This window comes from Myotis lucifugus, unplaced genomic scaffold (assembly GCF_000147115.1).
Source record: "Myotis lucifugus unplaced genomic scaffold, Myoluc2.0 scaffold_21, whole genome shotgun sequence".
In the NCBI taxonomy this organism is placed as follows: domain Eukaryota; kingdom Metazoa; phylum Chordata; class Mammalia; order Chiroptera; family Vespertilionidae; genus Myotis; species Myotis lucifugus.
The window spans coordinates 7271413-7285884 of record NW_005871069.1 but is presented as its reverse complement, the minus strand read 5'-3'; the positions used below and the strand labels follow the sequence as shown (position 1 = coordinate 7285884).

The 14472-nt window shown below is 43.0% G+C and overlaps 1 protein-coding gene across 3 annotated transcripts in view; it reads left to right on the top strand.

The window, feature by feature from the left end:
* The window catches only part of LIMS1 (LIM zinc finger domain containing 1), a 133046-nt gene that overhangs the window by 44262 nt on the left and 74312 nt on the right, over window positions 1-14472 (top strand). Inside the window, exon 1 of one of the 3 annotated variants that reach the window (XM_014453160.2) lies at window positions 10290-10599. The exons of the other annotated variants lie outside the window; for them this stretch is intronic. The gene's annotated coding sequence lies outside the window, so the exon portion shown is untranslated. Of the gene's footprint in view, window positions 1-10289; window positions 10600-14472 lie in introns of those variants that run through there. 3 annotated transcript variants of the gene reach the window in all.

The following is a 14472-nucleotide window of genomic DNA, read 5'->3' as shown; positions in this document are numbered from 1 at the left end:
AGCTCCTACCTGCCACTCCCACTCATCCCAGCCCCATTGTGCCTGCAGTGGGCTCACGCCCAATCAGTCCCGATCAGGAGAGGCTCGTGCTGCCAGAGCAACGCTGCCACAGCAGCACTCGCCAGCCATGAGCCCTGCGTCTGGTGCCCTCCCAAGGGGAGTGGCCTGCGGGATCAGGCTGAAACTGACTCTCCAACATCCCCTGAGGGGTTCCGGATTGCAAGAGGGCACAGGCCAGGCTGAGGGACCTCACCGGTGCACAATTGGGCTGAGGAGGGACTGCGGGAGGGCTCCAGGGCGTGTCCCGCCCATTTCGCTCAGTCCCTATTGGCCGGACCCCAGCAGCAAGCTAATCTACTTTTTGGAGTATCTGTCCCCTGGTGGTCAGTGCACGTCATAACGAGCGGTTGGGCAACCTTAGCATATCATTAGCATATTACACTTTGATTGGTTGTTCGGTTGTTCTGTCCTTCGGTTTATTTGCATATTACCCTTTTATTATACAGGATTATTATATAGGATTTTCTTGACATAACTTCATCTGAGTTTGAAAATACTTGCAAATTGGGGACTTCCTTGATTAAAAAGTTATAATTCTAGTTGGAATTTTTTGTTACAGTGTTTTCATTTTAATAGTATGTAATATTGTGTATTATTTAATGGGTCAGGTCAAACCCTGACAGGTGTCCTTCAGACACTAAATCAGTACTTTTGCCATTAGGTAGCTCAATGGCCTCAGAAGTCCTGTGGGGCAGCAGTTCGTAGTGAGCTAGAACTGTTCCCTGGGGAGCAACTGTGGGGCATTTGTTTTGTTACTTCAGTGGTAGGGCTAAGGGCACTTAGGCACTGAGTTGGGTAGGCCTAAAGATGCTGAATGTCATGGAGTTAGAAAGAAGAACTTTGTATAGTTATCTGAGTGTATTCAGTTTTATTTATTTATTTTAATTCTCACCTGTGGATATGTTTATTGATTTAAGGGAAAGAGAAACATCGATGTGAGAAACATTGATGGGTTGTCCCTGCACTCGCCCCAACCAGGGGTTAAACCCACAACCTAGGTATGTGCCCTCACTGGGAGTCGAACCCACACCCTATTGGTATACAGGACAATGCTCCAAACAACTTAGCCACCTGGCCAGAGCCCTAATTCTATTTTAGATATAGTCATGGGGTACTTTTACACGGTTTCAATAAACACCATGTTTTTCTGGAATGCCATGAAATTTGTAAAGTGAGTGAAAAATGAAGTTTGGGATTTTACTTTAAGCTTTACTGTCATAGGTGGTATTACTTTCTTATTTATAAGCTTAAAGCCTTTAAGACAAGGATTGGGATATATTGAAAAAGTTTTTGGTTTTGTTTTTTTGAAAATTTTATTTTTATTAATATATTTTTTATTATTATTGACATAGTGTATTATATTAGTTTCGGGTGTACAAAATAGTGATTCAACATTTATATACCTTACAAAGTGGTCACCACAATAATGAATGCTTTCTTTTTTATGAATTTATTGGGGTGATTGTTTCAGTTGTACAATTCTGTTATACAGCATCTGTATGTTACATTGTGTGCTCACAACCCCAAGACAAGTCCCCTTCCATCACCATTTATCCCCACTGTACGTTTGTTTTTAAATGGGAGGTGGTTGCTAAACTAATGTTTTCCCTGGTGAATTAGAGTAGAGACCTCAGGGAAAGCATATGTATAGGGATGAATATGATGCAATTGTTGCATTATAAATGTGTTTTATAATAAGGATCTAAAAAGAGTCTAAAGATGGAGAAATGCAGTAGCACTTGACATATTAGGTTAATCAAGTTGGGTGAAATTACTCCTGATTTTTTAAAAGACCAGAGAGGAAAGGATAAGAAAGGGCATTGAACAAGTTACAGAGTAGATCTATGTCCATTAAGAGAGTATTCTATGGAAAACATTTATCCTGCTTTCCTTTATATCTGTGTGAGTCTAATAAAGGAAAAAATAAGCATGGCAGTGGATGGAAGAAAAAGGAAGGTTCTGTTACCAGGGTACCCACTCTGTAGCTGGAGATAATACGGAACTGTAGCTACCTCTGCTGGAAACAAGCATACCCCCTCTTGCACAGTATATGAATGAAAATGACCCTCTCTCCATAATCTTAGTAAGCCAGCCAATATTTATTAAGTACTTACTGTATGCTGGCTAACACCTTGCCAGGTTCTTGGGTAACAGTAAAAACTTAGACACATTTCCTACTCCCATCATGCTTAGCTCTGAGAAGCTTTGTGCTTTTAAGAAAATACTTTGATTTAGCTAGCGTGCTTTTGCATTCTGAGTTCTCTTCTTAGACTTCTTCTTGGGTGACTTTAAAAAAGTCAAATAACCTCCCTCTGAGCATCATTTTTCTTATCTGTAAGGTAAGAATGACAATGCCTCTCCTATAGGTTCAGTTTAGTTACACTTTATTAAATGTCTAATATGTATGTTAGGCATGGGCACAAGGGGCATAAGATGAATAGGAATCTAGTTCCTACCCTGAAAGAGGTTAGAAAAAGAAGCTCTTACAAAATAAGTGAGGCCTTACAGGAGCCCTGGGGAGGAGTGCTGGATCCAAACAGGAGACTAGAATTGGAGAAGGTTTAGGACAGGTTTTGTGGTTTTTTTTTAAACCTGATATTTCACTCAGTTGTACAAAGCTGTTGGAATTAGCAAGGGAAAGGTGGGAGAAGATCTTCTAAGCTGAGGGGTCAGTATAAGAAGCAACATTGAATGTGTGGTGTGTGTGTTGTTACTGGGTTGCATAGAGTGAATGGCAGGGAGTATCTAGAGATGAAGATTTGGGGGAAATAGGTGGGCCAGGTGATGTAGGGTTTGTATGCTTCCTGAAGGAACTTACCTTTGTATTCAATACAGTGGAGGGCCGTTGGAGAGTTTAAGTAAGTCCCTCAGAGAGAGAACTTGCTGCCTGGGTCTCTTGGGTTTGATTGAAGAGAACCAGCCTGGTGGCAGGGACCAGTTAAGAGGCTGCAGCAGCACATCAAGTGAGGGATCATGAGGGCTGGAACTATGCAGATCTGAAAATGAGAGTAAGATGGGGCTGGGTACCTAAGAGTGAAAGTTATTAGTAGCAGAAGTAGATGTTTTGAAGGTAAGAAGGCAAGGATGACTGGGAGACCTCTAGCTTGCTGGTTGGGTAATGGCCATACGTGAGAGAGGACATATTAAGAGGAAGAACCAGATGTAGGGAAGGGATAAATAGTTTATTTAATCATCTTAGATTTGAGTTGCCTGTTAAGACAACATTTCTGTGGAAACAACCAGCAGACAGTTTGATGTATGACTCTGAAGTTCACGAGAAAGGTCTTGCTGGTGTTGCTAACATAGAGGAAGTAGTGGAGCCCTAAGAGGTGATGAAGTCATCAGGGAGAATGTGCATGATGAGACAAAGGGAGCCAGGTCAGAATTAGGGGAGTGGCTGTACCTAAGAGGCAGGCAGAGGAAGATGATCCTGCCCAGGAGACAATGATGGGGTAATTAGAGAGATACAAGTATGATGGTCAGGAAACAAGACAATTGAATTGAAAATTTCTAAGAGAGCATTCTTTATAAATGCCAAATATAAGATAATGATCGAAAAATGTCTTCTGGATTTGTTTTTTTAAGAGATGATTGTGACCTTAATAAGAGATGTTTTCAGATTGCAGTGGTTTGAAGAGTAAATGGGAGGTGGGGCTGCATTCACAAAAATTTGTCTGAAGAGAGGAGGAGGGGAAGCAAGATAGCTCTAGGAACTCAAGATAGACTTCTGGTCACCTACCTAAGCATGTGTGCCCCGCTCTGGTCTGTCATAGCACCCTGCTTATTTCCTTCACTAGAGGCCCAGTGCACAAAATTCGTGCACTGAGGGGGAGGGGTTCCTCAGCCTACCCTGCCCCCTTTCACAATCCGGGAGCCCTCTTAGGCCTGTTCTCTGTGGGCTCCCTCTGCAGGAGGCAATCTGGCTGATCAGGGGAAGGTGCTGCCCCCATTACCCCGCTGCTGCCGCCACTGCTATCCGTTTTCATCAACATGGACTACAGTCCCTTCACCACAAAAAAATGACAACTTTCTTTAGGCATTTTCAAGATGTCTCTTTCATAGGATATGACATTTCTTTCTTTTTTTTTCTTTTTTTTATCCTCACCTGAGGATATTTTTCCATTGATTTTTAGAGAGTGTGGAAGAGAGAGGGAAAGAGAGAGAGAAACATCAATGTGAGAGGGACACTGCGATTGGTTGACTCCTGTGTGAGCCCTGACCTGGGCCCCGGCCAGGGAGGAGCCTGCCACCTAGGAACATGCCCTTGACCAGAATCGAACCTGGACCCTGTGGTCAGCAGGCCAAGACTCTATTCACTGAGCCAAACCGGCTAGGGAAGGACATGACATTTCTTAGCCCCTCCAGCAGCGGACCTTCGTTTTTTCCTCCAGGAGTGAGGTGGAAAACCCTAGATCACCTTATTGGATTCTTATTAGGCAAGTTACCAAGAACACTGCGAGTAGCGTACAGGGAGCTTAGCCAATGAGCGGTCAGAAAAGGTGTTTCCTCTGCAGCTCACACACAGAGGTGGGACTGCTGGTGAGGGTGGGTCCGCCTCTTCCCCCTCCCCTCCCCCTCCCCCTCCCCCACCCCCTCCTTCTTCCTCTCCCTCTCCCTCACGTCCACTTTCTCTAAAAAACAGTGAAAAAATATCCTCTGGTGAGTATTAAAAAACAAAAACAAAAAAACCCCACACAGAATAACAAGCCTCCTCCTTGGAGATACTGAATATGTAGGCCTGAAAGAGAGAATTCTTGGCTCTGTGAAGATCCCTACAGGAATTTTATTAACAATGTTTGGAAAATTAGCCTAAGCCACACCAATGATTCAAGTTTGTGCTTTTCTTTTCTTTTTTTTTTTTTTAATTAAATCATTATTGTTCAGATTATTACAGTTGTTCCTCTTTTCCCCCCATAGCTCCCCTCCACTCAGTTCCCACCCCCCCGTCCGCCCTCATCCCCCCGCCCCCCCCACTGTCCTCATCTGTAGGTGCACGATTTTTGTTCAGTCTCTTCCCCCATCCCCCACACCCCTTTCCCCACCAAGAATAGTCAGTCCACTCCCTTTCTATGCCCCTGATTCTATTATAATCACCAGTTTATTCTGTTCATCAGATTATTTATTCACTTGGTTTTTAGATTCACTTGTTGATAGATGTGTATTTGTTGTTCATAATTTGTATCTTTACCTTTTTCTTCTTCTTTCTCTTCTTAAAGGATGCCTTTCAGCATTTCATATAATACTGGTTTAGTGGTGATGAACTCCTTTAGCTTTTTCTTATCTGTGAAGCTCTTTATGTGACCTTCAATTCTGAATGATAGCTTTGCTGGATAAAGTAATCTTGGTTGTAGGTTCTTGGTATTCATCACTTTGAATATTTCTTGCCACTCCCTTCTGGCCTGCAAAGTTTCTGTTGAGAAATCAGCTGACAGTCGTATGGGTATTCCCTTGTAGGTAACTGAGTTTCTTTCTCTTGCTGCTTTTAAGATTCTCTCTTTGTCTTTTGCCCTTGGCATTTTAATTAGGATGTGTCTTGGTGTGGTCCTCTTTGGATTCCTTTTGTTTGGACTTGTAAGTCTATTTCTTTCATCAGGTAGGGGAAGTTTTCTGTCATGATTTCTTCAAATAGGTTTTCAATATCTTGCTCTCTCTCTTCTTCGGGCACCCCCATAATTCGGATGTTGGTACACTTGAAGCTGTCCTAGAGGCTCCTTACACTATCTTCGTATTTTTGGATTCTTTTTTCATTTTGCTTTTCCGGTTGGGTGTTTTTTGCTTCTTCGTATTTCAAATCTTTGACTTGATTCTTGCGATCCTCTGGTCTGCTGTTGGGAGTCTGTATAATATTCTTTATTTCAGTCAGTGTATGCTTAATTTCTAGTTGGTCCTTTATCACAACCTCGAGGGTCTCACTAGATTTCTTGAGGGTCTCATTAAGTTTATCGGCGGTTTCTAGAAAATTCTTGAAAAACCTTAAAAGTGTGGTTTTGAACTCTATATCCAGTAGTTTGCTTTCCTCCATTTCTGTCATTTGTGTCCTGTTTCTTTGTCTCCGCATTTTTTATGCTTCCCTGTGTTGATAGAGTGGCTTTCTGTGCTAGGTGTCCTATAGGGCCCAGTGGCTCAGCCTCCCCAATTACCTGAGGTAGACACTCTTGGTGCACCCCCTTGTGGGCTTTGTGCACAGTCTTGTTGTAGTTAAGCCTTGATTGTTGTAGGTAACACTGGGGGGGATTGACCTCCAGGCCAATTGACTGTGAGAATCAGCTGTGTCTGCAGTGGGAGAACTTCTGTGCTGGAGACACCCCTCCGGGGCAAGACTTGCTTCAATGGGGCTTTGGTGCTCACTGAGTCTGCCCCCTGAGTGTGTCCTTTATGGATCCGAGGAGCTGCAATCTGGATGGTCCCACTTTGACCACCGGGCACACTCAAGTTTGTGCTTTTCTGTGTTCCAGGGAAGAATCAAATGATCTTTTGTTTTATTGTGTCAAAACAAAATTTTGCATGTGTTAAATACATAATTCTTATTCAAATATATAATAACAAATGCAAAAGTTCTGTTTAACTCAGTAAAGTGACTGGTAGGATGATAATGGTGTCCAAATGTGATTTCCAAAGATGAAAGCCTAAAGTAAAACTGCTATATTAAATACAATCTGGCTAATGTCCTATAGGACAATAAAACCATCACTTTTTGAATTGGTGTGTCTTCTAGACAGAAATGAGTTACATCTTTAAAAGCCTAAAAATTCTTTTCATCTTCTCACTTTGCTGATCATTATATGTAACTTTCCAGGGCTGTAAAATGTCAAAACATATGGAACTTATTTAATTGTAAATAGTGTGTCCGAGTTATGTGTTTCATAGAAAAGGAAATGATCATTCTGTGGGCCTCTAATGCCCCAATTATACTGAAAGGATTTGTTGTCAACGTTTTATTCTGGGCCTGTGCTGGGCCGCAGCATTTGCTCGCCTCCTGGGGCCAGCGATGGTCCCGGGAGGCTGCGAGCTTGGTTTGGCGGGGCTGGTGATGGTCCCGGGAGGCTGCGGGCGTAGCTTGGTGCCGCCGCCCTTGCCTCCTGGGGCCGGCAATGGTCCCGGGAGCCTGTGGGAGTGGCGCCCATCCCCGGGACCCAGGCAGCCTGGTGCCGCCCCGTCCCCGGCCGCTTGGCCCCTGCATATGCAAATTAACCTGCCATCTCTGTTGGGCTAATTTGCATACTCACTCCTGATTGGCTGGTGGGTGTCAGGGAGGGGTGGTCAATTTGCATCTTTCTCTTTTATTAGTGTAGATAGTGCTGGGTGATAAATGAAGGATTGGGACAACAACAGATGTCAAATGTTTCCCTCTTGGGTTTTAATTGCAATAACATAATTTTAGCTTAGAAGACTTCTGTTCTATTTTTCTTCTCCCAGGAGAGACCATGACTGCTCTCCAGGGTTCATATCTGAGGTGTGGGACTGTCCCTAGTGGGAATGGGCTGAACAGCTTGTTTCTCACTACAAACAAACAGCCTTTGCACTTTCCACTTCCTTCTTTTTTTTATTTTAAATAAATCTTTATTATTCAGATTATTACAGTTGTATTGGAGGGGGGGTGTTCTCTCTTCCTGCGACCAGCGCAGAGAGAGAGAATGCGGGGGTTCATGAAATCTTGAATAGAACACAACGAGGTTTAAGGAAAAATGAAAAAACACAAGACTGAGACAGAAATAGAGTGAAAGCTGGGCCTGAGTGTGGCATCTGCCCTCTGATGGAGGGACAGATGCAGAGAGAGCCAGCACCAGAAGGAGTTTATTAAATACTTGAATAACAGGAAGTTACATCACATCTGGGTGGGCCTTGAGTTCCTGGTGACATCATGAGATCCATCCCCTTAACACTGGGCGGGAAAGTCAGACTGAGTGGTGTCTCAATCTCTTGATTAGGTCCGCCCTCAGGGCGTGGCTCTGCCTGCGCTCTGAGTTTCAGGCAACATAATTAAAGATGCCCGAAGGTTTTGCGAGAGGCCCTCAACACAGTTGTTCCTCTTTTTTCTCCCTATAGCTCTCCTCCACCTGATTCCCACCCCACAACATGCCCTTACCCACCCCCCATTGTCCTTGTCCATAGGTATTCGATTTTTGTCCAGTCTCTTCCCGGACCCTCCACGTCCCCTTCCCCCCTGAGAATTGTCAGTCCACTCCCTTTCTATGCCCCTGATTCTATTATATTCACCAGTTTATTCTGTTCATCGGTTTTTTTATTCACTTGATTTTTAGATTCACTTGTTGCTAGATACATATTTGTTGTCACTTTGTTGTTCATAATTTTTATCTTTGCCTTTTTCTTCTTCCTCTTCTTAAAGGATGCCTTTCAGCATTTCATATAATACTGGTTTGGCGGTGATGAACTCCTTTAGCTTGTTCTTATCTGTGAAGCTCTTTATCTGACCTTCAATTCTGAATGATAGCTTTGCTGGGTAGAGTAATCTTGGTTGTAGGTTCTTGCTATTCATCACTTTGAATATTTCTTGCCACTCCCTTCTGGCCTGCATAGTTTCTGTTGAGAAATCAGCTGACAGTCATATGGGTACTCCCCTGTAGGTAACTAACTGTTTTTCTCTTGCTGCTTTTAAGATTCTCTCTTTGTTTTTTGCCCTTGGCATTTTAATTATGATGTGTCTTGGTGTGGTCCTCTTTGGATTCCTTTTGTTTGGGGTTCTCTGCGCTTCCTGGACTTCTAAGTCTATTTCTTTCACCAGGTAGGGGAAGTTTTCTGTCATGATTTCTTCAAATAGGTTTTCAATATCTTGCTCTCTCTCTTCTTCTGGCAACCCCATAATTCGGATATTGGTATGCTTGAAGTTGTCCCAGAGGCTCCTTACACTATCTTCATTTTTTTTTTTTAATTCGTTTCTTTTTGCTTTTCTGGTTGGGTGTTTTTGCCTCCTTATATATTGCTGAGTCTCAGCATCCCCTACTCTACTGTTGGTTCCCTGTAAATTATTTTTCTTTTCAGTTAGTGTATCCTTCATTTCTGACTGGTTCTTTGCTATGGTTTCTGTATCCTGTTTTATGCTATTGATGTTCTCACTAAGTTCCTTGAAGTTCTCACTAAATTCCTTGAGCATCCTTATAACCATTGTTTTGAACTCTATACAGGCAGTCCTTGGGTTATGTTGGACTCGGCGTATGTCGTTTTGTGGTTACGTTACCATCTCCCATTTACAGTATTTATAAAAAAAAATTCCGTCATTTTGATGTATGTACATATGTGCTTTATGTTTTTCATTATTTACCACAAGTAAAGGTCAGGAATTGTTATCTTTCTTTTAAATTTTTTTTCCTGTTTCACTTCATTACTGCTGTGTATGTGCTCCATGTGAGTGACGTAGGTGCTTATGTAGGTGGGTTCCGACTTATGGCCAAAATTGCGTTGTATGCCGCTGTAGGAATGGATCTCTGACATAACCCGAGGACCTACTGTATCTGGTAGTTTGCTTGCTTCCTTTTCATTTAGTTCTTTGTTTTTGTTTTTTTGTTTTGTTTTATTTTAGAGAGGAGGGCAGAGGGAGAGAGAGATAGAAACGTCAATGATGAGAGAGAATCATTGATCAGCTGCCTCCTGCACACCCCACACTGGGAATCAAGTCCACAACCCAGGCATGTGCCCTGAGCAGGAATCAAACTGTGCCCTCCTGGTTAATAGGTTCACGCTCAGCCACTGAGCCACACCAGCCATGTTCATTTAGTTCTTTTTCTGGAGATTTCTCCTGTTCTTTCATTTGGGACCTTTTCTTTGTCTCCACATTTTGCCTGCTTCCCTTTTGTTTCAATGTGTTAGGTAGAGCTGCTGTGTCTCCTGGATTTGGTAGAGTGGCCTTGTGTAGTAGGTGTTCTGTAGGGTCCAGTGGTACAGCCTCCCTGATCCACCCAACCTGGGCACTCCAGGTGCACCTCCATGTGGGCTATGTAAACCCTCCTGTTGTAGTTGAGTGTTTATTGCTGTTAGCACATCAGTGTAAGAGATTTACCTCTAGGCCAATCAGCTGCGAGGACTGTCTGTGACTACCAACCATTATGGAGGATAGATATAGGGCATGCTGAGGCCAGGTGCTGCTTATTTGAGAGATTTTAGGAAATATATCTGTTGTTCATTTTTCTGCATATCACAAATGCTTTCCATAAGTTTGCGGATGAGTTTCTTAACTTACGGTATATAAAAGAACTTAACAGGATGTGAGTTATGACATTTGAGGGTGTTGTCTTATTGCTTCAGAATTGTGGGGTTATCATGTAACACACCATGTCACATGATTGACTGAATTCAGGGGAAAAACCCTCAGCTTGCTTTCATTTGCTTAAATATAGTTCAAGGGCACAGATGCAAAGTTAAGATGAGGAAGTATTATACAGTATAGGAAGCAGAAGCTTTTAAAGATAATTCAGCATGATGTGAAACTCGTTTCCCAGGCTCTAATAAATGAGTGAATACAAGAGCTGAAAGGAGATTCTTTTTTCCTTGAGTTAAGAGGAAGGGAGCTAGGAGGCACATCAGGTAAGTGCTTGGAGTATCGGCTTGCTTTTGCAGAGATGGGGCTATGTGCACAAAGTTGTTAAGACTGAGGAGTGGAAGTTTGAGAGCCTTGTTGAGCCAAATGCAGGGTATTGTTGTATTTCCAGATTTGTTTTCCTTATGAACTATCTTTCTTAGTTATTGACAAATTCTTGATTTGATTCTTGGTGTCCTCTACTCTACTTTGATCCCTTGTAAATTATTTATTTCTGACTGGTCTTTTTTTACGATGTTGAAGTTTTCACCAAGTTCCTTGAAGTTCTAAGTTCCTTGAGCATCCTTATAACCGTTTTGAATTCTATTTCTAGTCGTTTGCTTGCTTCCACTTCATTTCATTCTTTTTCTGAATATTTCTTCTGTTCTTTTATTTATGACATGTTTCTTTGTCTCCTCATTTTGGCTGTTTCCCTGTGTTTGTTTCTATTGATTAAGTAGAGCTGGTATGTCTCTTGGAGTTGGTAGAGTGGCCTTGTGTAGTAAGTGTCTTGTAGGGCCGATGGCTCAGCCTCCCCAGTCACCTGAGCTGGGTACTCTGTGTGTGCTGCTGTGTGAGCTGTGTGCACTGTCCTATTGTAGTTGTGCCTTGATTGATATTGGTGTCACTAGTAGGGATTGATCCCCATGCCAATTGGCTGTGAGGACCAGCTGCGACTACAGCCGAAGAGCTGTTGTGCAGGAGTCAACCCTGTGGAGCAGGACTTGCTTCAGTTGGGCTTTGGTGCTCACTGAGTCCGCCTGTTGAGTGTGTCATTCATGAAGGTGGTAGGGTTGTAATCTGGCTTGGTTAATACTGACCACCAGGTGCACTGGCTCTGGGGTCTCCCGGGAGGTGCAAACTGCCTATTCCCTGCCCAGGGCCACTCAGCATGAACTACAAAACAATCTGTAGGTGGCTGCTACTTGAGTTGAGCCTGGAGGTGCCCAGGAGAGGCCAACCAGTGAACCAGGGCAGGGTGCCACTAGTGCTAGGCCTGGGGCTACTTATTGAGAGGTACTGGGCATGCTGGTGCTAGTTGCTACTTGTTTGAGAGAATTTAGGAAAGTCCAAAGCATGAGACGAGAGAGGCCAGTTGTGTGGGAAAGCCAATTGAAAAGGTTTGGATGAGCCTGTATGTAGGGAGGGGCGGGGTCTCAGGGAGTCACCAGTGCAGAGCAAAAAGGGTGAGCCAGGTTGATGGAGACTCAGATATGGTGTCTGCCGACAGGCTCTTTGTGGGGAAGACCCAGAAAAAGCACAATGGTCTCTGCCTGTACTTCTGTCTGGGAGAAAGCTGCCCCTCCAGTTCTCCCTGATTCCATACCAGTTAGTTCCTCCACGAATGTCCCAGGTTCCTTTCAAGCTGCTGCCCCAGTGCTGGAGCTCTGAGGGAGTAAGTCTGTGCGTGGGCCCTTTAAGAGAAACTGCCTCAGTTGAGCTGGTGTGGCTCAGTGGTTGAGTGTCAACCCATGAACCAAGAGGTCAGCAGTTCAGTTCCTGGTCAGGGCATATGCCCAGGTTGTGGGCTCGATTCCCAGTAGGGGCTTGTGGGAGGCAATTGATTGATGTTTCTCTCACTCCCTCTCCCTTCTTCTCTCTCTAAAAACAATAAAAACTTTTTTTTTAAGTGAGTAACTCTGAGACTCCAGCAGTCTCATGTCACTCAGCCACATCCCTGCTGGTTTTTACAGCCAGAAGTTGTGGAGACTTCTTCCCAGCACTGGAACCCTGGGCTGGGGGCCTGGTGTGGGGCAGAGACCACTCACTACTCAGGGAAACCTCCACAGCCAGGATATCCCTCCTGATTTTAAAGCACCATACGTGGGTGTGGGACCAGTGGGTTCTGCAATTCTGCCTGTGTCTCTGCACCTAACAGTCTTGATGTGCTTCTTCTTTAATTCCCTAATTGTAGGACTTTTGCTCAGCTAGAATGATGGTTCTGTATTTTAGTTGTAAATTTTGATGTGGGAAGCAGCGAGTACTGCGTTTACCTATGCCTCCATCTTGACCAGATTTTCACCATTGACTTTTATTTTACTAAGACCATTATAAAGGTCTTCATTCATGATGTATCTAATGAGACACTAGGGGAAATAAAGGATTTATCCATGTGTCTAAGGAGAATGAAGTGTACACACATGAAATAGCTAAAATTATAGCAAAGTTTCATTTACATTTGAGCAGTAGCAGTGATGTATGGATAACAATCCTATGGAGAAAATGAGCAGCAGACAGAATTTTGAAGCTAATTTTAATGAATTGCTACATGGATGAACAGAGAGGAGATGGGAAGAATATGGCAGAAAAACAGGAATATATAATGCAGCTATGGGGAAGGGAATAGATTTTGCCTAGAAAGGTCTACATACAACCCCTGCATATAATGGTGAATTCTGTGGAAGTAATTAAAGTGGTGAGAAGGAAAAAAGAAAATTGGAATCTAAACTGTCCATGACTAACCCCAAGATGACTAAATCAGCTATGGGAATCCTGTGTTGACAGGATTTCTAAGACCTTAAAAGAAAGGGAAATAAGTCTGCCCAGCAAGCGTGGCTCAGTGGTTTAGCATGGACCTATGAACCAGGAGGTCATGGTTTGAAACTCGGTCAGGGTACTTGCCTGGGTTGCGGGCTTGATCCCCTGTGGGGCGTGCAGGAGGCAGCTGATCAATGATTCTCTCTCATCATTGATGTTTCTAACTCTCTCTCCCTCTCCCTCTCCCTCCCTTCCTCTCTGAAATCAATTAAAAAAATTTTTTTAAAGGACGTAACATTTACTGAGAATGCACTTCTTGTTGCTAAATGCTGAAATGCTTTCTGAAATTTTGTGTAAGTCCTTGACCATGGTGAGATATTTTTATAATGCCCACATTACATATGAAGAAACTAACCTGCAGGTGAAGAATTTTGCCTTTGCTAATAAGAGATGGAGCCAGGTTATAATCCTGTGTGTATTTATACTTAAATCACATCTCAATTTGGATTAGCCACATTTCAAGTGGCTAGCAAATTGGACTGCATAGATCTAAGAAAAAGGTAATGAGATTCATCCTAAAAGAGGCTCTGCTTTGAAGCAGTTGGAGGAATTGTGGGGCAAGAGAACAGCTTAACCTAAGATGGAAAACTGTGGAAAAAAGGTATCATATATAAAAGGCAGGGCTGCTCTTTAAAAGAAAATGAAGGTATTACCACATCCTGTAAGGACATTACTGACCAAACACCATTTATGGAGAGCAGTAAAGTCATGCTGACCTTTATCACCACCACAGCAGTGACCACAGGAGAACTGGGTGTTGTTGACAGCTAATGCTAAACCATATTTGGTGAGGGGATGACATATCTTGGCAAATCTACTAACCATTAAGAATGGAAACCACAGTCTTTAACCCTTTGCGGTCCAATGTTATTTTTGGAATTCAAACAGTCTGGTCCAAATTAATTGACGGGATTGAATGTTGAACTTTTTAATGTTCTTATTGCTCAACGTTGGACCTGCTTCTAGCGCCTGGTCTGTCGAGTCAGCCTCGAGGTTGGACCGAAAAGGGTTAATATATACATGATTGCCATTGCCAAAGAGTCTTTTTTTCAAAATTCCAGATCCCTTTACAGAAGGGAAGCTATAATGTTAGCTTCAGGAAATAACCATGAACAAAATACCTTATATGGGAATTTCCACAGACCTCAAATCTACCCGGAACAAGATAAATGATAGTTTCAGACTTATATTCCTGCAATACAGAAATTATTTAATAGTGTTCTTGGGATTTCCTTTTCATCCTTTTTCTACCTGTGATTCTGCCTACTTTGTTGTCTTTGTCCCATTTAACCTTTCTCTTTCAGTCTTTTATTATTATACTAGAGGCCCAGTGCACGAATTTG